General features: G+C 33.4%; 1 protein-coding gene across 1 annotated transcript in view; it reads right to left on the bottom strand.

Annotated features, from left to right (window-relative positions):
- The window catches only part of LOC141394316 (cell adhesion molecule Dscam2-like), a 192,738-nt gene that overhangs the window by 157,373 nt on the left and 13,743 nt on the right, over positions 1-21,622 (bottom strand). Inside the window, exon 2 of the mRNA XM_073968569.1 lies at positions 20,642-21,487. The gene's annotated coding sequence lies outside the window, so the exon portion shown is untranslated. The remainder of the gene's footprint in view (positions 1-20,641; positions 21,488-21,622) is intronic.

Genomic DNA, 21,622 nt, shown 5'->3' with positions numbered 1-21,622 from the left:
TGTGCATAAGCTTTTCACTGGTAAACATTTCTTTTAGGGAATATAAACCGACAACCACCAAAAATAATATGCCTCTTTCTCTCTGGGACCCCCATAAGCAACCAAAATTTCGTGACCATCCGATCAAAATTACGACCTGTAGCTTGATTGCAAAAAATGGAAGAATTCGATGTATTATCGACTATTGTGGTATCTCCCTTGTTTGACCACCTTCGCCAACCTGCTTTACACCAATGTAAAGGTAATATTTTCTTCTTCCATTTCCAGGCTTTGCCGTTGGAATACCACTACTAGAAGCCGATATATTCACAAAGAATAAAACTTTGAATTTGTCTCCAAATGAGTTTTTCCCCATTCCGACCCCTAAATATTATCCGACTATCACCAAAATCAATAGGCTTCTTCCTCTGTGGAGCCCCCATCTACCCCCAAAATTTCGTCACCATCCGATCAAAATTCCAACTTGTAGCGTGATTACAAAAAATGGAAAAATTGGGTATATTACTGAATTTTGCAATATCTCGGTATGCTCACTTACGCCAACATACTTTGCATCAATATAAATGAGATCTTTTCTTCTTCCATTGACGGGTATTCCTGTTGGAATACTCCAACCAGAAGCGGAGATATTCGCATAAGAAAAAAAAACGTTGACTTCCCTCCACATAAGCTTTTCGCTTATTCCAACTCCTGAATATTATCCGACTATCACCACACTAAATAGGCTTCTTCCTCTGTGGGACCCGCATCCACTCCCAAGAAATTCGTGACGATCCGATCAAAATTGCGACATGTAGCGTGACTACAAGCAAATCATAAAATGGGATGCATTACCGACTATTGCGATATCTCTGCTATTTGACCACCTACGACAACCTACTTTACATCGTTGTAAAGGTGATATTTTCAACTTTCCTTGCTAGGTTTTGCTTTAGATATACCTCTAAAAGAAACAGAGATATTGGCTTTGAAATAAAACGTTGACCTTTCTCCAAATAAGTGTTTGCCCATTCCGACCCCTGAATATTATCCGACCATCATCAAAATCAATAGGCTTCTTTCCTTTTGGGACCCCCATTAACCCCCAAAATTTCGTGACGATCCGATCAAAATTGCAACCTGTAGCGTGATTACAAAAAAATCGGAAAATGGGATGCATTATCGACTATTGCCATATCTCTGCTATTTGACCACCTACGACAACCTACTTTACATCGTTGTAAAGGTGATATTTTGTAGTTTTCTTGCTTTTAAAGAAACAGAGATATTGGCTTTGAAATAAAATGTTGACGTTTCTCCAAATAAGTGTTTGCCTATTCCGACCCCTAAATATTATCCGACCATCACCAAAATCAATAGGCTTCTTCATCTGTGAGACCCCCATTAACCCTCAAATTTTCGTGACGATCCGATCAAAACTGCGACCTGTAGCGTGATTTCCAAAAAATAGAAAAATGGGATGTATTACCGACTATTGCGATATCTCCGTCATTTGGTTACCTACGCCGACCTAGTTTGCATCATTGTAAAGACGGGATCTTCTACTTTCATAGTCAGGCTTTGCTTTTGGAAATTTTACAACTGAAGCTGTGATATTCGTCAATATAATTAAAATCGCAAAAATGAAAATTGGGGTTTTATTTGTTACTATTGTGATATCTTCGTTGTTTGATCACCTACGAGCACCTACTTTATATCATTAGAAAGGTGATATTTTCTACTTTAATTGTCAGGTCTTGCTTTTGGTATACCCTATATAGAAGCTGAGATATTCGCTTTAGAAAAAAACGTTGTCTTTTTATCCACCTAAGTTTTTTGCCCTTTCCGACCCCTAAATATTATCCGACCATCACCAAAATCAATAGGCTTCTTCCCCTCCGGGACCCCCATCAACATGAAAAATTTCGTGACGATCCGATCAAAATTGCGACCTGTAGCGTGATTACAAGGTTTAGATGGACAGACGGACAGACGGACGGACTGACGGACGGACACACATAGCCAGATCGACTCAGCTCGTCGAGACATTCATTTTGGTATATAGCATTTCCAAATTAAATGAAACCTTTTCCAAATTGAATGAAACTTTTTCCAAATTGAATGAAACCTTTTCCAAATTGAATGAAACCTTTTCCAAACTAAATGAAACCTTTTCCAAATGAAATGAAACCTTTTCCAAATCAAATGAAACCTTTTCCAAATCAAATGAAACCTTTTCCAGAACAAATGAAACCTTTTCCAAATTGAATGAAACCTTTATTTTTATTGAAAGAAAAAAGCCAGAATATTTTGAAAAAAAGAAAGAAATAAAAAATTGTATGGGGTATCAACAATTTATTACTTAAATTCTAATCATAAGTAATGACCTAAAAGTGCAACTCGCTGCATGTTTTGCTTCCTTGAACTTAAACTTTTTATAATTTTTGGGCATCAATTAAGGTTATAGCGTAATAATGCTAAAGAGAGAATTAAGGTTTAAAAAATTGCTAATATATAATAACAGGGACTAATTGTATTACCTAATGAAGTGGTTCACGATTTGCTGCTTGTGAAATTTTCAATGGACATTCTCATTACATAATTGGAGCAGTCCTGTTTATTGAGATGTTGGTTGCTATGCTCAATCACGTCAACGATATTACGATCTATTGTCTGATCGCTTAGTACCACTCTGGTACACAATTTTATTTTTGAAATGTGGGTTCAACATTGCTGAATATGGCATTAAAAATTTAAAATTACACCGGTTTAATTCTATCGTTATGTGCATTCGTTTACTTATTAAGTTATTGCATAAAAATTATCCTAAAAAAACTTTCAAAAATAAAATTGTGTGCCAGAGTCGTACTACGCGATCGATCGGACAATAAATCGTGATACCGTTGACGTGATTGAGCATTGTATCGAACAGCTCAAACAACAGACCATGATTACAAAATCGATTAGTTGTCAATCAGGGTCGTACCTAACATTTTCTGAGCGACATTTTTGAAGAACATTTCGAAGCTAAAAACGTCGTCATGTGGTACTTTTATAAAATAAGTGACGAAAAGGACATTGAAGGAAGCGAGTTAGAAGATCGAAATGCTCTACGAAAATAATCATCATTCGATCTGACTGAAGACAAGTTATTCCATAAATAAGCTAAAACAACTGTTAAGAAAGATATAACGTTAATTTCAGATGCCTTATATGGGCTTCAGCAGAAACTTGATTAAGCGATAACTCGGAATTTCAGCTCACGGCGGATCTGTCCTTCAGGATTCTTAATATACTCACCAAGGGCTTTCATCCCCAAAGGGAATTATCTCTGCCCCAGATTTTCACCTCCATTTTGTGTCACAGTGTTATTAGGAATTTTTTAACCTTAATTGATGCCCAAAAATTATGAAATGTTCATGTTCAAGGAAGCAAAACATGCAGCGAGTTACATTTTTATGTCATTACTTAAGATTAGAATTTAAGTAAAAAATCGTTGAAAATCCATAAATTTTTTTAATTTCTTTCTCTTTTAAAATATTCTGGCTTTTTTCTTTCAATAAAAATAAAGGTTTCATTCAATTTGGAAAAGGTTTCATTTGATTTGGAAAAGGTTTCATTTGATTTGGAAAAGGTTTCATTTAATTTGGAAAAGGTTTCATTTGATTTGGAAAAGGTTTCATTTGATTTGGAAAAGGTTTCATTCGTTTTGGAAAAGGTTTCATTTGATTTGGAAAAGGTTTCATTTGATTTGGAAAAGGTTTCATTTGATTTGGAAAAGGTTTCATTTGATTTGGAAAAGGTTTCATTCAATTTGGAAAAGGTTTCATTTGTTTTGGAAAAGGTTTCATTTGATTTGGAAAAGGTTTCATTTGATTTGGAAAAGTTTTCGTTTGATTTGGAAAAGGTTTCATTTGATTTGGAAAAGGTTTCATTTGATTTGGAAAAGGTTTCATTTGATTTGGAAAAGGTTTCATTTGATTTGGAAAAGGTTTCATTTAATTTGGAAAAGGTTTCATTTAATTTGGAAAAGGTTTCATTTAATTTGGAAAAGGTTTCATTTAATTTGGAAATGCTATATATAAGTATGGGTCTACGACCATTATTTCGATGCGTTACAAACTTTTTGGCCAAAACCAACTTATAATACCCTCCCCACATAGTGGTGTAGGGTATAAATATAGGTAACTGCTTCTCTTTCACTCAACCCTCTTAAGAAGTCGGATATGTAGTATTTAGTATATGTAGCCTTGGTTTATTCTTTTCTGACTATACATAAGTACACGCGAACTATAATGATGACATTTACTGACATCAAAATCGCTCCCCTAAATAACGAATCAGAAATTCAATATTTTATTATTATCCCTTATGTACACACGCGTAATATTTTTTAATAAAAGGACAACCTGAAATCTGAAATCACAATAATTCTGCACACATTTTACTTAACAGATTTCAATATAATGTTTCAAACTTGTGTGGACATACATAGCATGTTTGCATCAAATACATGAAATCGCCCGAAAATATGTTCGGGAGCTGCAACCAAATCTGAATCGATTTCAATATAAATTGGCAAATTTATTTCTAGACCAAATTCCCTCAGACGTTCCAAATTTCAATGAAATCGGACATTCATAGCGTGTTTGATGCATCAAATACATGAAATCGGCAGAAAATATATATGGACGCTATATCCAAATCTGAACCGATTTCAATATAATTTGGCATACTTATTTCCACATCAAATTTCGGCACAGATTACAATTTTCCATGAAATTTTATATGAAGAGCGTGTTTGGTGCATCAAGTACATGAACTCGGCCGCAAATATATATGGGAGCTATATCTATATCTGAACCGATTTCAATATAATTTGGCAAATATATTTCTAAACCACATTCCATCTCACACTCCAAATTTCAATGAAGTTGGACATACACAGCGTGTTTGGTGCATCAAATATATAAAATCGGCCGAAAATATTTATGAAGCTATATCCAAATCTGAACCGATTTCAATATAATTTGGCATATTTATTTTTACACCAAATTCCGTCACACATTCCAAATTTTAATGAAATTGGACATACGTAGCGTGTTTGGTGCATCAAATACATGAAATCGGACGATAATATATTCGGGAGCTATATCCAAATCTGCACCGATTTCAATATAATTTGGCATACCAACATCTACACCGAATTCCGCCACACATTCTTTCGATCAAATACAGGAAATGGATCGAAAATATATATGGGAGCTATATCCAAATCTGAACCGATTTCAATATGATTCCGATGCTATATCTCCAGATCAACGTGGAATTTCAAAGATTTATATAACCAATGTTACTTTCAGGCGATGTAGCAATAGTCACTGAGAATTTTTCTTCAAAATATATATTTGCAAATTTTCGCGGATTTTTCGCGATATCTAAAAATGAAATATGTCAGATCCTTCCTTGGATAAATATGTACATTTTAAGACAAACGCGAAGCAAAACGGTTGTAAATTGGTCGAGTTTTTGATTCACGTACGAACGCCATTTGAGTTTTATATAATAGATACTAGCTGACCCGGCCGCGTTGCTGGCCCGTTTTTTTTGGGTTCTCCGTGTAAACTTTAATTATCTATCCAGTATTGATACACCCATAATTAGGCATCCCTCTTGAAACTTCATAATATAAATCAATGTTTTGACATAAATTCCATATAATGGTATCCCCCAAATTTAAGATATAAAATCTCTTTTATTATACCCTTCACCATAAATCGACAGTTTAAAGCACTTTGTGACCCACATATAATGGTCGGTGCACGTCAATTAACATTGCTATATATTGGATTGTTGGTCTCGGTTGGGGTCGTAATTATTACTGCAAAGAATTGTTGGTATAGGTCCACGTTTTGATATAGCTCCCATAGAACGGTACCGGCTGATTTTCGCTATTTTTGAGGATTTAACATCATTATCACACCGAAATGGCTGAAATCTGGTTTTAATATATTTTAAAGAGGAGAGCATAAATATTCGTATCGACCGAAAGACATGCCTTTTTATTTGCGCTCGGTATGTAACAATAATAGGTTCACGTTTTGATATAGCTCCCATAAAACAGTACCTCTCGATTTTCGATAGTTCAGAGATATAGCCACTGTTCAGTATACGTCCTCATTTTGATATTGCTCCCATAAAACTGTGTCGCCTGATTTTCGCTATTTTTGGTGGATTTAACCTCATTCAGCCCGATCGAACGTAACGCCTTTTTTCTTCGCGCTCTATATGCAATAGTGGTAAAATACCCCTCAGCGAAATGTATGTATGTTCCTTCGGGATATGTATGGCAACATTTATATAATACATAAAAAAATTACTTCTATAAATTGTAGTTGTTATTATCGAGATTTTGCTGTATTTAAAAAATGTATCTTTACCTAGCTATTCCAAGGACTGAAATCAATGCTCATGAAGTTTCACTTCCCATTTTGAGATTTTATCCGTAATTATAATATTTTCAAAAATCGAACACGATCGCGGTATTCTGATTCCAATGATGATATTGTATTGTATATCAATAACTTTGTCTGATTTCCAATGGATCTTTCTGGAATTTCGATCTTGTGACATCTCAAGTTATCCGGATTTTACTGTATTCCATAATGTGGAGTTGATCGCGCTGTCCCACTTATTGTTTAGTGTTCAGCGTTTATAGTGTTTTTTAGGCACGCTTACAAAATTATGTATATTATCTGAAATAATATATGTTTGCAAATTTTGTGATGACCGCGATATTTCACTTTTCGCGATATTTCACTTCCGCGAAGACCATTCAGGGTCAAGACAGTAATTACAGTAGTATTGCAAACAATCTGTAAACAATACGTTCAAATATATCATGGACTTCAGATTTAAAAAAAAATTGTTGAAGGAGAACCTCCGGTCACTATTAAAATAGCTCACGACCGCGCTATCCCACTTGTTCAAGCTCGTGTTTACATCTTTTTTTTTGTCACGCTTACTAAAATTATTTCAATCGTTCGTTTCAGTTTTGCTAAAATAGCGTTCTTAGAAAATCAAGCATGGCGGAGGTACCTCGCCCCTCCGAAATTCAACAAAATGTATAGCCTATTTTCACGAAAAATGGGTTCAGTAGTTTTGGATAAATAACATATTTAAAAAGTGGACGTGCTAAAATAGCGTTTTTTAAAAAGTTGGACATAGGAGAGGTACCTAGCCTGCTCCGAAATTCCAAAAAATATATAGCCTATTTTCACCACAGGTGTTCCCTGCACATTCTCTGAAATTTTCAAGAAAATCGGTTTAGCCGTTATTGAGTCTATACGGATCATACATACTAACATACACACATTGTCGTTTATATATAAAAGATTGCTTCAAAAATAACAAAATCACAATGACACGATATACAATACAAATTATGAAAAATGTGAATGTACATAACACGCCTTAAAATATAATGGTCAAAACATATGCAACTGAACCCCATGTTAAAATTTTCAATATTTTATATAGCACTATGCGACACGAAAATTACTAACCATAATTTTACACCGCAGCGTGATAGAAGACCAAAAATAAAAACACACGTGTCCCGGCGTTTTTCCCTATCACTTCAACTTTCTCGGTTGGGGCCCATAACCGAGAAAGTTGAAGTGATAGGGAAAGACCTGAAGCTTTGATGTCAAAAGGGATCATTTTGTCAGGCACATATCTTCTAAACCGCTTGTAATTTGGGATTACTTGTGAAGGCAAGGTTGTAGCTCTCGTCCTAAAGAATAATAATTGTGAACACATAAAATCTATTCAACTTCATCTTCAAGGTCAAATTTCCATTATATTTTTTCTCGGATTTTAATCTGGAGATAACAAACCGATCAAAATTGAAGCAAACAACCAACTAGTGAAATGTTCCTTAGGTCTCAATAAAGAACTTTCTATAACACACGAACTTTGTAAAAACGGTTCTTAATGGCCAAAATAATAGAACAAATGCGATTTTTATCCTCTCTTCTCCGATTCCGCTCCATAGACACTAAACCGTTCAAAATTCAAGAAAACAATTAACAACAATAATGTCGAACCGTTCTTTAATGTGAAATAGCCAAAAACTTTCGAAAATATTAGATTTTTATACTTTTTTGTCCTATTATGGTCCACAGATACCGAACCGCCTAAAAATTAAGCATACAGTTAGCTACAAAAATTTACCTAAGATTTCAATAAACAACTTTCTAGAACGTAAAAAGATTCAATGAATGATTCTTTAAGCTGAAATCTGCAAACAATACAATTATATTTAATGTTTCTCCCTAATCAGGTCTGGAAATAACAAACTGTTCAAAACTCAAGAAAATTTTAAAGGTTTGTTATTTACGGACCTGAACAGGAAAAGATGATTTAAAATAATTGAATTTTGAGCTTGATGAACCGTTCCTAGAATCTTTATATGTTCTAAAAAGCTGTTTATTGAAATATTTGGTACATTTTTGTAGTTGGCTGTATCCTTAATTATTGGGCGGTTCGGTATCTGTGGACCAGAATAGGAGAAAAAAATATAATAATATTTTCAAAAGTTTTCAGTGTAATTTATTTTTATGATTCACATCATTTGCTTTTGTTTTTGAAAGTTAAAAAAAATAATAAAATGTTAAAACTGGTATCATTCGTACGTACTTCATCGGCGGAGTGCAAATTTCTTCAATTTCAGCTTTCGATTTAATAAAATTTTGCGTTAGGAGTGCAGTAATATCGTTTATTTGTAAAAGTCAGGGGTTTGGGTCTCGAAAAAGACATGAACGTAGGGATTGGGCCCTTATCAGAATGGTTAATGCTGATCTGAAGTTGTAACGGGCAGTATATTTGGAAATTCCAAATTGTATAAACTTGAAAAGTTTTAAAGTAGAGGAAGAGTACAGGCCTCCCAGATCTGAGTAGATTATGAAAGTAGAGCTAAAATATGAGACAAGTGTATCGGCGTTTTTAAAGTTTATAGCACGGTTACATTAGAGTTTTTTGCCGGGTTAACCCATTTCATGAGGATTTATTTGACGTTTGCGCTATGGAATTGACATTTGAAACCCAGTGGGTTTATTTAATCCGGTTAAGTGTAACCGGGGTATTACGTCGGAAAGAAAAAAAAAGAGGGCGGGGCAAATTTCGTCCATTTCTAGTTTTTTCGAAATATTCGAGTTATTATATCTTGGAATGCTTGCATTTTAGGTATATAGTGTCTTTAGCAACTTTACTAAGCAAGATGTGGGGAATGTTCTTGTAAAACCTCATCAAAATGGTCTTTTTGGTCCATTTTTCGAATAACTTTTAAAAACTCTTTTAAAAATGATCATATCAAACCCAAATACTCTACAAAATTATTTGTCATAAAATTTTATTGTAGGTCTCAGAATACACCAAATCTGTAAATCTTATCTAATCGCCTGGAATCTCTAAAAATGAAAAACACATTTTAGGGTTAAAGTCGGACTTCATCTGAGTTTATTAAAAATTGTCCCACAAAACATAATTTTAGAGTGATGATGTCAGAGACAAAAATATTCTTCGTCAAATTTCACTATGGGTCACCAAAGAAATGAAATGTCTATTTACATTCTATAGCATGAAAATATAAGTATCAATTTTGCTTAAAAACATGACAAAATTTCCCAATTTGTTGATGAAATTTTTTCCTTCTTTATTCGAGGTGGTAGATGAAAGTTATATGAAACTTGGGTCTAGGTGAAAACTGTCAAAATAAGAAAAATACTACACAAAATTCTACTATGAGTTTCAGAATAAACCATATATCTAGGTATACTATTTTCTTAGGAAAATTAGTTTACAAATTTATATAATTTAGGATGAACTTATTTGTTTAAATTTTGGACTGTTAATTTTACATAATTCCATACCAGATCAAAATCTAACAAGATCCTTCACTTTTTGGGGATATAGGTTAAAAATGAAATGTTCCAAATCAAATTTCACTATGAGTTTCTGAATAAAAGTAATCTGTAACCATAGAGTTAAGGCCATATAGGGTTTAGGACCATATTATAAAATTTTTATTATCCATTTATTGGACACTATAAATAACTTATTGATGGGTTTTCGTTATGACTTCATACAGAAGACGTTGTGCGCTTCAATAAAAAAGCCTTTGAAATATTTGTGGTGAATATATATTTGAAAAATAGAAAAAAACCAAGATGGGACTTTGTAAAATTGCGTATTTTTAGTACTTTAAACTTAAATTACGCAGTTAGGATAAGCCATTGTTTGCTTATATTTTATGTGAAAATACATGAGAGTTCTAACGCTATGGTCCATTGAAAATATAGGTGTCATATGGGCTCTCACATGCACGATTCAGCGTGGTTCAAAATAATAAAATGATGGGATTAACTCCTGCTTTGGTGGCATTTACCGAATGAGCCTTGGAAATTTACCCCTTTGATGAACCGCATGAGAGTTAAAATTTTTATCAAGAATATTCCTGCCTACTTTGGTTACTTTCCGACGTAAACTTTAAAAACGCCGATACACGTATTTTTAGCTCTACTTTCATAAACTCCTCGGTTTTACCCATCATTTTGAGAAAAATTGAATTTTGTTGCACAGTGTTATCATCTGAGGAGCTTTCTAAAACTTTTCAAGTTTATATAATCCCGAATTTCCAATGATACCGCCCGTTATAACTTCATTAGATCAGTATTGCCGATTCTGATAAGTAACCAATCCCAACGTTCATATGTTTTTCGAGACCCAACCCCTGACTCAAAATTTGATTAAATCGAAAGCTGAAACGTGAAGAAATTTTTATTATTTCTGAAGTTTCTGACCCTTGGACCCATATTGATGCTTCTCCTGTATGACCCGCTCATGAAGTACGTATTATTGATATCAGTTTTAACATTTTACATTTTTTAATCTTCCAAAAACAAAAACAAATAAATTATATTTTAAAAATATTGACGATTTTTACATGGGATTTGGTTCAGTTGCATACATATATTTTGACCATTATATTTTAAGGCGTGTTATGTATTACCATAATTTTTGTTGTTATCGTGTCCAAACATTTCATTTTATTAGTTTCGAAGCAGTTAAGTATAAATAATTTCAAAAATATTCCTAATTTTACGTTCAAAAAATAAATAAAAGTAAATTTTTCTAAAACGTACGTTTTTGTTGCAAATGTATTTTTTTTTATCAAATGGCTACAATTTTTTGTGTGTACAGGTACCCGCGTGATTTTTTTTCGCACCGTATATAATGAGCCCTTCCGCGTTCGAATCCAATTACTAAAACGGCATACATAGATACGATGAAAATAGGAAAATCAGTAAAAATATACTTTAATAAATTCGTGTTCTAAACTGCGATTCTCTTTAAACATTTTTATATAAATGGAATACTCTTGACAAATACAGTGCCTGGCATAATTATTTTGACAAGTTTGAAAAAATGATGTATTTGGTTTTTTTACCAGATTATTCTTCTACAAAAACATGAAAAAATATTCTATGTAATTTTTTTACAAGAGTACTAAAAATCAGAAATAAATTTTATCAATTCAAATATACGCTTGCACTTTTGTAATGGACAAAATTGACAAAATGTCTTAAAAATGTCATTAAAAATGTCTTATTTATATTTTTAATTATTATCAGTTACGGTAGAAATAATATATTTCACACACATCAGTACCATTATGGACCCATCTACGGATCGATATTTCAAGGATATAGGGATATTCAAGAGATTTATCATTAAACAACACGATGATTTTCTCCCACCATTGTGCAATAGTTTGCGGATTTCGACTTTTTTATGAGAGTAAGAACATTTTATTTGAAGGGAATAACTTTAACTTTGAACCCGAAATACGCTCCAAACCTGCTCCACAAAATTCAGCTTTACCATTGTAGCAGTGTTCTGCAAATGAATACATAACACTTCGATCAGTTTACTACCATGTTGTTATGAAAGATCGTTCAAAGTGTCAAAATATTCATTATAGTCTACAGCATTAACGATAAAAATTAAATATCGCAGTATTTTAAACGGTGGGTTAGACTATTCTGATGCCTGGGAGCATTTGGGCATGGAAATAGCATCAGAAGGACATTTATTTTACAAAGATACCCAACTTTTTGGCGGTTTTTTGACTCAAGCTTAATGAAAAGTGTATTTTAAGATGCATTATGTTCAAATATATTTTTATCAGTCCACAATATGCTCTGCCACAATGATTGTGGGGTGTAAATGATTTTTATTGAAAATCTAATTGACAATTTTTGTAGCTATGCCTTATCAACCGACTGGAATAGCAAAATATGACTTCAAATTAATTTTTTTCTAATGTGTGGAGGTTCTGCTCTTAACAGAGAACTTGCTTTGACATCGAAATTGCTCAGAAGATGAGGATATGTGTACATAAGTAAGATTAGATTTGTAATTCTGCTCTATTTACCGGAGAGCAACTTCTGTAATTTCACATTTTCTGCCTAGATCGTGCATATTTACAGCGTTTTCAGTATTTTGATATTTATTCGTTACAAAATAAATAGATAACTGCAGCAATATCTAATCATTAGCTAAATTTATCACCGAAATTGTCATTTTAAATTTCGTTACAACTTTTGACACCAACATTCCCTATTTACGAGTATACCCTCAGCCTTTAGGCTAGAAGGGTATATACACTTTGATACGAAAAATGTCTGTCTGGCTTGTGCGCTCGATAACTCTCGAATAGTTCAACCGATTCGAACCAAATTTTGGGTATCGTAATATTTTGTCCAAACTTAGTTTAAGTTGGAAGATGGGCCATATCGGTCCACCCTTCTGGTACCACCCCCACAAAAGTTCAAAAATTTTCTGAAATATTGGTCTGAACGATAACACTCGAAGGGAGCAATCGATTTGGTCAAATATTTTGCATATAGTATTATTCCTTCCAGATATAGATCTGGTTCGAATATGAACTATATCTGTCCACTCCTTCGGGTGCCTCCCACACAAAATTCGGATAAAGTGAAGTTCAAGGGCTCCTCTCGGATGGGTTTGCAATATGTTTCAGTAAGTTTTCCGTTCGGCTTCCTTTATGACGGTATAATTTTTTTCTTGCGGAAGTGCATACTTCCTGAGATATTGGCCTAAAAGCTCCAAGAAACCCTGAGGGCACCAACCAAAATGGCAAATCCGCAAGATAATCCTCGCAGGGAATTTCTGATTGCTGCAGGCTTTGCACATCGTATTATTTCATCCAGTCATGTATCAGGTTGGAATATGGATTGTATCGGTCAACTTCTTCGAGTACCTCCCACACAAAATTCGGATAAAGTGAAGTTTAAGAGCTCCCCACGGATCGTTTTGAAATTTTTTCAGTAAGTTTTTTTTTGTGGCTCGCTTTACGACGGTAAAATTTTTTGCCGGATTAAGTCAATAATTCCTGAGATATTGGCCTAAAAGCTCCAAGAAACCCTGACGCCACCAACCAAAATGGCAAATCAGCAAGATAATTCTCGCAGGGAGTTTTTAATTGATGCAGGCTTTGCACATCGTATTATTTCATCCAGTGCAGTATGGGATTGAAATATAGACTATATCGGCCCACTCCTTCGGGTACCTTCCTCACAAAATTCGGATAATTTTAATTTTAGCATCGTTTTGACTCTTTTTAGTAGATTGTTGGAGCGGCCTCATTTACAATGGTACATTTTGTTCCGGAGTAAGTCAATACTTCCTAAGATAATGGTCCAAAAGCTTTAAAAACCCTGTCGGCTATTGTGCAATATAACTCTAAAACTTTTTCAAAAATTTCTTTCAAACTTATTTAAACATAATAGGATATTTTGAGTCCTTTATGAGGAAATTTGGTTGCCAAAAATGTTTGGTATATGTCAATGATTTGGTATAAGCCCACGTTAGGGTACCTACAGATTTTAAAGCAAACTCGTGATATAAAATCAATATATTTTATATACGGCATAATTATTGTGTTTGGTTTGGTTTAGTTGTTTTTTTCTTGGTCAGTGGCTAAGGGTATTTCTCCGTCAGCACAGCTGACTGATACGTATTTACTTGTTTAATTTAAAATCTATGACTATCAAGTAAATGTTTACTTAAATGTTAATAATATTGCTAAAGCAATTAATTTTGGTAACAAAAGGTACGATTAAGTACCAAAAGTAACATAATTATTACGTTTCAAAATACATATGGTAATATTCAAAAAAGTTTTACAATCGTTGAAGTTGAGGTTCACAATTTAATAAGTCGCGAACTGTTAATATATTTTATAAAATATGAATATATTTATATTAATTGAAGTGTTTTAGCCACGATCTCATAATATGGACCATAACAAATAATTTTCGTGGAAGCTGCGTTGGTGGTAATATAAAAAAAAGAAAGAAAGTAAGAAAATTTGCAAAATATATTTTGACAATTCCGCGGATTGAACCGCGGTTTTCTTTGATTATTTTTGCATAAATGTAATCCTTTATACGCGATTATAATATTTGCCAAAAAGGTGTGTCACAAATTACAAAGATTCAGGAGTAATATCCCTATTTATCCCAAAATAGATTGCAGTGGCACATCCGCAGTTCTTGACGAATCCGTCTAAAATAATTTATATTGACGTATTTTTAATAGGGGGGCATTGAAATCGGATGCACCTTATAATCATATGCACATCGCGTAGTTTTTGCCCACTTGAAGGTTTTTTGAATAGTAAGATGCAACTGATGGCACACTTTGGGCGCTGAATAAAACATGGGAAAATCCATGCATATTGATAGACATGGACTCCCTGTATCCGAAAATCACGTGCACCTCAACTGATTTAAACGGATTCGCGAATTATACGGTGTTTAACTTCTATGTTTTTTCTTTGATTGTAATTTCAATATTACTCTCTACTTCTTATTTCTATTGCTTATCACAGAAAGCAAATATACTTTCACGATGACTAATTACTTTTCTTGTAGAAGTTTAAGCAAAATACTTCAGGATTTGTATGGAAATTTAGCGAAATAATAGAATAACTCTTAACATTTTTTTTTCAAATTTTTCGTATTTAACCAAAAAATATATTTTTGAAATAATTCCCAACAATAAGTTTCCGTTCTTTGTTGTTGCTGTAATATGCAAGTTATAAACGCGATCTTTATAATTTTGGTCTCACATTTTTCTACGCGTTTTCTAGATTATGTACGTATTTTTAAATTATTTGTTTAGAGATTTTTATGGCCTCTGAGTTAGAATAAATAACATTTACTCCATGATTTGTTCATTATTTGTTGATTTTCCGCGAAAATAAAAATAAATTTAACAACTATTTTAGCATCTACGCATAGATATCAAATGCTGTTAACGATTCATATATACATGTTCTTATTACAACACAATAGGAATTTTCAAATATTTTTTCTTTATATGAGATTAAAACCCACTATATTCCCTAGTGCAAAATTGTTTGTATTGGGTCCACGTTTGGATAGGGTCCCCACATAATGGCACCGCCGGATTTTCGGAACTTTGAAAGTTTTATATAAATTATTAATTCGAAATGACCGAAATGCCACTTAATCATTCCTGGAGGTAGGCTACCTCCAGAAAATTGTCGATTAATGTAGGTCCACCCTTTGATGTTGTTCCCATAAATCGGTACCGCCCAATATTTTTAGGTTTTATAAACCAAAACCCAAGAAAAAATATTAAGGATAATTTGACTTGGACGATTTTGACCTTGAAGATGTGGTTTGCTGGATTGTATGTGTTCAGAATTAGTTCTTTAAGGCAAGAGCTACAACTTTGTCTCCGAGAGCAAATGAAAATTTTTAGCGGTTTAGAAAATATGAGCCTGGCAAAATGAACCCTTTTGACAACAAGGCCTCAAACGTTTGTGACCCATAACCGCGAAAGTGGAAGTGATAGGGAAAACCGCCGGGACATGTGGCTTTTAATGTTATGTCTTTTATCATGCTGCGGTGTCAGACTATGGTTTGTTCATAAATTTTTGTAATTTTGTTCGTGTCGCACAATGACATAGAATAAAATCTTTTGTTTTCTTCGAAGAAATTCATGTAAACATTTTTGATGTACTTGTTATCCTGGAATTATTATATAAAGCCTATACTCTCCCTTTTAATATGACACCAACACCAGCATCGTACGACGAGTACAAGTATTTAAAATATTTTTTTTTTTTTTTTTTTTTTTGAAAAATGTTGACCTTTGAAATTTGATTATCTTCTAAAAGGTCAAAACGATGAAAAATCGAAAAATTAAAAATTCCATTTTACTCCATTTTGCCTATAGTTACAAACGTATATAGGCCGGTTCAAGTGTAACAAAATTTTTTGAAAATTGTCGGACGGTGTTATAATGAAGAAATGACATTACAAAAGTACATCAGTCAACACAATAACGAATCCAAAAAATTAACAAACACAAAACTGCATAACAATTAAGTAAATACATACATTGTTTTTCAGTATTCGAATTAAGTTTGCCCAATATAGAGTTTATTTAGTTTGATATTAATTTTTTACTTTCACCTAACTTTTGCACTGAATTTACCTCGAAATATAACCTGTTTAATTTTCTCTTTTTGATGCTATTCTCAAAGAGTACAGTAAGAAGTAATCCATAACAAATTTATTTTAGAGAAATTTAACATGTTCGAAGTAGATATGATCACATTTGGTACCAAAAATTAGACTTTCGGTTTTATAACTTTGGCCAATGGCAGCGACCACTGTGCGTTCTAAGCCACTACCAATCTATCCGAACTCGAAGGCATTACAATACAAATCATGATGGAAGAAGAAGCCTTCAAAAATACTTCATATCTGCTAATTTGCAATAATGAAGTTATCAAAACTCCACCTCTGTCTTCTAGCCATTATTCACATCTGATATGCCTGATAGGCTGGGACATGATGAGAGGGACTTTGCTAGAATTGATGCAAACTCCTTAAGTCACTATAGCCCAATAAATTTAATTAATTAAAGGCCGTTATGTTTTTAACATATTATATTCAATAAAAATATCTGGATATAGCTGACGGCATCTGCTGACTACTTGGAGAACATATTATTTGTGTTGCTCATCTTTTATATGTACAGTCTGTCGCAAAAGTTAGTATGCAACATTGAAACCAAAATGTATTAGCGATAAAAAGCACTATAACTTATTGAAAACAACAAACAAATGGATTTATTTGATAGACACGAAGGTAGTCTTCGGTGATAACAATGAAAAGTGTGTAATATTTGCATGCATAAGAAAATGACCCAAAAATCCTAAAAAAACAAACATTTATTTCGCAAAATAAATGTTGGTTGGTTCTGGAACTGCGTAAAAATGTTTGATATTTTTGAACAAAATATAACTAAATCTGTATTTAAGCTGTATTTGATTTCCTTCAGGAAATTCCCATTTTATCAAACAGGACCTGTTAAAACTCGATCAAGATCACCCCATATTAAAACTTTGGACGTTTTCTCAGAATTTCATGGCTTTAGAATTCATAAACAGTGCATAACATCCGGAATTTTGTCGCTACAGTAGTTGTGTTTATAGATGACCAATTATTCTGGGTTTTACGATCCAATGTACCGTGGATTTGTCACTATAAGTACTATAACTGCCATTAAAACTAATTTATATCCTCTTGGGGATCTTAAATGCAGATTTTGTTATATTTTGTTCAAAAATATCAATCATTTTTTACACAGTTCCACAAGGTTTCTGCGGTACATACTAACATTAGCGATATAAATTTTGGGCTTTTTATAATTCGAAATATACATTTTGAAATTAATGTCAATATTGCGCACTATTCATTGTTATCACCGAAGACTACCTTTGTGTCTATCAAATAAATTTAATTATTTCTTGTTTTCAATAAGTTATAGTGCTTTTTATCCCTAATACATTTTGATTCCAATGCTGCCTACTAACTTTTGCGACAGACTGTAATTGGTTGTAATTTATGATGAGCTTAACTCCTCCCTCTGCCATGCCGTTTCACAACGTTCAAGTTGTTCTGATTTCGCATTTTAATAGATGTTCAATGGTCCAGATATTTCAATGCCAACTGTAACAGCTCTTTGTAGTCGTCTCAAGGCTGGAATTCCTTTAGTTTTCTTAGTAGTTCTTCCTGAATATTCTCTACTTTTTCTTTTGGCAGTAGTTTTTTTTTAAATCTCTTGAATATGTTGAGGTCTTCCAGACTAAGGCAATGGTTATATTGTAGGCTATTGCAGTGTTAACCTTCTCAATGAGGTTTTATTTGACGTATACGCAAAGGAATTGACATTTGACACCCAGTGGATTTGTTAAATCCGGTTATATATAAACGTACTATAACAGTCAAAAACTCTTCTTAACAACATTTTTAAAACGTGGCGTAGGCACAGGTCTGTACAGGATTACAACAACCAGTTTTGCGATTCTCTAACTCATTTTTTGAGTTGCCGACAAAAAACAGTACCATAAAAACTCAAACATATAAACAAAAGTTCATAAAAGTTGACAACATTGTTGCTATCGGTAAAACTTTACGACCACTTTTTACTGGTCGCTAACTTACAGAATAATATCGTTAATTACCGACATTATAAGGATTTTAATTTAACAGATTTTTTGGGTAGCTCAAAAATTAGTTAGAGAATCGCACTGCAGAAGGGGAAAAGGATGGTAAACAACTTTAAAGTTCTGAACGGCATACCAAAGCGAGGAGTCCAGCTCATCATAGATTACAACAATAGCTTACAAAGGGCGAGTAACAAAAACGATATCTTCTCCAAGTAGTCAGCAGATGCCATCAGGTGTATTTAATAAATTTAAATAAAAATAAAATGAAAACATTTTTTATTCAGCTTGATTTTTTGAACACATAATTGTTTTCATTCTAAAAATGAATAATATGTATAGAAGGAAACTGTGTGTTTTTCACAATAGGTTCCACACATTGGCTTCATTATCTCGAATTCAGTAATACTTAAGTAACTTGTTATTTAATACAACATGTTAGTAAAAGCCTTTAAGTCGATGTATGACGCGGGCAAACAGCACTAGCCGTTCCGAAATCGCCAAAAAATCGAGATTTTTAAACATTAAGGTCCCAGTGGCTTGTGTTAACATCTTCCAATTGCGCTCAAACTTTGGTAATCTTAAAATTTAACAAAATGGAAATTTAAAAGCGGAGCCGCCAAAAAAATCGACTTCGATTTTTTTCTCTTTAAGATGAAGCCACCCTATTATACAAATGCAAATATTAATGTTTAATATTTTATTATGGAACAATAAACACAAATAGCCACATGTTATTTGCATATACCAGCGACATAAAAGTCAAAAGAGAATCTGCTAAAGTGGGCCTGATAAGAAACGGCGACAACACAATGTTGATTGTATCGACGCGGAATGCTTCCATTGGAAACCGATATACTGTGGAGGTTGGTAACTACAAGCAACAAATATAACAAACAACATCAGTTTTGTAATAACTAGAGATAATATTGGTCAACAAGTACAACTTTGTACTAAGTAAGCAATTTAAAAACAGGGACACATAACGTCATTTAATCATCATAACGTCAATAAATCATCAGGTTCTCCAAAGTACCGTGCTTATGTATGGTTCCACAGCATTGGTACTTGGTATGTACAAAAGAAACTTTCTTCAAAAGTTTCTTTCTTTCTTCAAAAACAAGATATACCGGCTATACAACGCCTTATAGTACGTTTATATATAACCGGATTTAACAAACCCACTGGGTTTCAAATGTCAATTCCTTTGCGTATACGTACTTCCTTTGCGTATACTACCCTGCAAAAGGCTATAATATAAACATGGCCTTAGCACTGTTAAAAGCATAGATTTAAAATGATTGGGTTGCCTAGGTCATGTCATGAGAATAAGAGGGCCACATGCTGAGCACATGCTGAACGAAATGTCCAAGACAAATATTGGGCAATATTGTGTACCATATGGACAATATAGAATGATTCAAAGTCTTACGACTTATAACCGCATTTAAAATTCTCAAAATTACATTTTTTTAAATATTATTTATCATATCCCGTTCAATAAGAAGACGTCAAAGTGTCCCCAACTAGAATGGCAGCCCCAATAGCATTAAATTGTTGCTATCAAATAGATATAACATTTTTCTAGATTTTTTTTGCACCCAAAGTAAAAAAGTCACAAATTCTCTGGATTCTAAACACTTAAAGTTGATGCTCAAATAATAAGCACATCATTCGAGGAGAATAATGACGGTTTTAAAATATTCCAATATGCCAAAGTGTGAATAATAATATAAATTTGACACTACATTCTACCTTCAGGATATTGCCCGTCTGTCTGCATGTCTGTCCATTTTTCTTGATAGCCTAAATTATTCGTTGTTCGGTCGGTTTTCCCTTGTGATAACGTCTGTGTGTGGATGTTTGCCTCTATTAAATAAAAACAACAAAACACTCTTGACTCTAATTTTCCTTAATTGACACTTGAGAAAGTTTCATACTTTTTGTTGCTTTTGTTGTCATTGCCATGGTGGCCAAGAACTTGTGCGAGTGGAATGAGAACTGTGGAAGTAGTAGTGGTAGACTTACGTTTGTTATCCATCCAATATTATTCTAATCCCTTTTGTCTAGCGGTAATTCTCCTTCAACTCCTATTAAGTGTGTTCGTAAAGAGATGTACGTGTGAGTGTGTTGCTAATATCCTCGGGTAGCACAACACAACACGATGTAGCGAGGACTGCGATGCGATGTCGGCACAAAATGACTAAGCCAACGGCAACGAGTATGGCGGCAGCGAACAGACAGCGTCAAACAGACGAAGTGCGATATAAACAGAGTAAATTTAATTACACGAAATGTATGTCATTATCACTAAGCACGTGCTGCGGCGTTCTGAGTTACGACCTCGTTACCGGAAGTTAAGTAAACTCCACTCCGTGAGTTTGTGTGCGTGTTTCCTCTTTGTTATGCTGGCCTTTACTTTATTTCAATGTATTGTTATTGTTTTTGTTTCGGTGATTTATTTGTATTATTTACACACTTATATATGTATAGGTATTTATATTGTTATTGTTTGTTTATTTTTGTTCGTAAAGTTAAATGCACTTTTGCCACAAAGATATTGGCGCGATTTTAAATATAATGGCAATAGATGATAATTATTATTTTGTTGTCGTTGCTTATTTGGTTTTTTTGTTTGTTGTTGATATTTATTAAATAATTATTTATCGTTGTATTTATGAATTGACACAGATAGGAATCGGACTTGTTTATTTCACTTGCACTGTTAATTATGATAATTGATTTAATTAATTGTGTCTGCTTTTTGCCATCATCATCACTTGTGTATATTAACTTTTGAGATTTTGTTATCTGTTTGATTTTTTTGCAATATGTATTTATGACCCAATGCCACTACGTGTGTCCTCTCCGGTCCTGTGTACAAGAAAGAAGGAAAAAGCTTTTATTCCTTACACACGGAATATACGCAACTGTTGGAGTAAATTACTTGCGTTTTACTGGTTTCTCTCACACTCTCTCTTGTTTTCACTGTGACACTCTTATAGGTGA

This window comes from Musca autumnalis, unplaced genomic scaffold (assembly GCF_047663935.1).
Source record: "Musca autumnalis isolate F117 unplaced genomic scaffold, ASM4766393v1 scaffold_2, whole genome shotgun sequence".
In the NCBI taxonomy this organism is placed as follows: Eukaryota; Metazoa; Arthropoda; class Insecta; order Diptera; family Muscidae; genus Musca; species Musca autumnalis.
The sequence above is the reverse complement of the archived record's forward strand: the minus strand, read 5'-3'. Positions and strand labels throughout refer to the sequence as shown.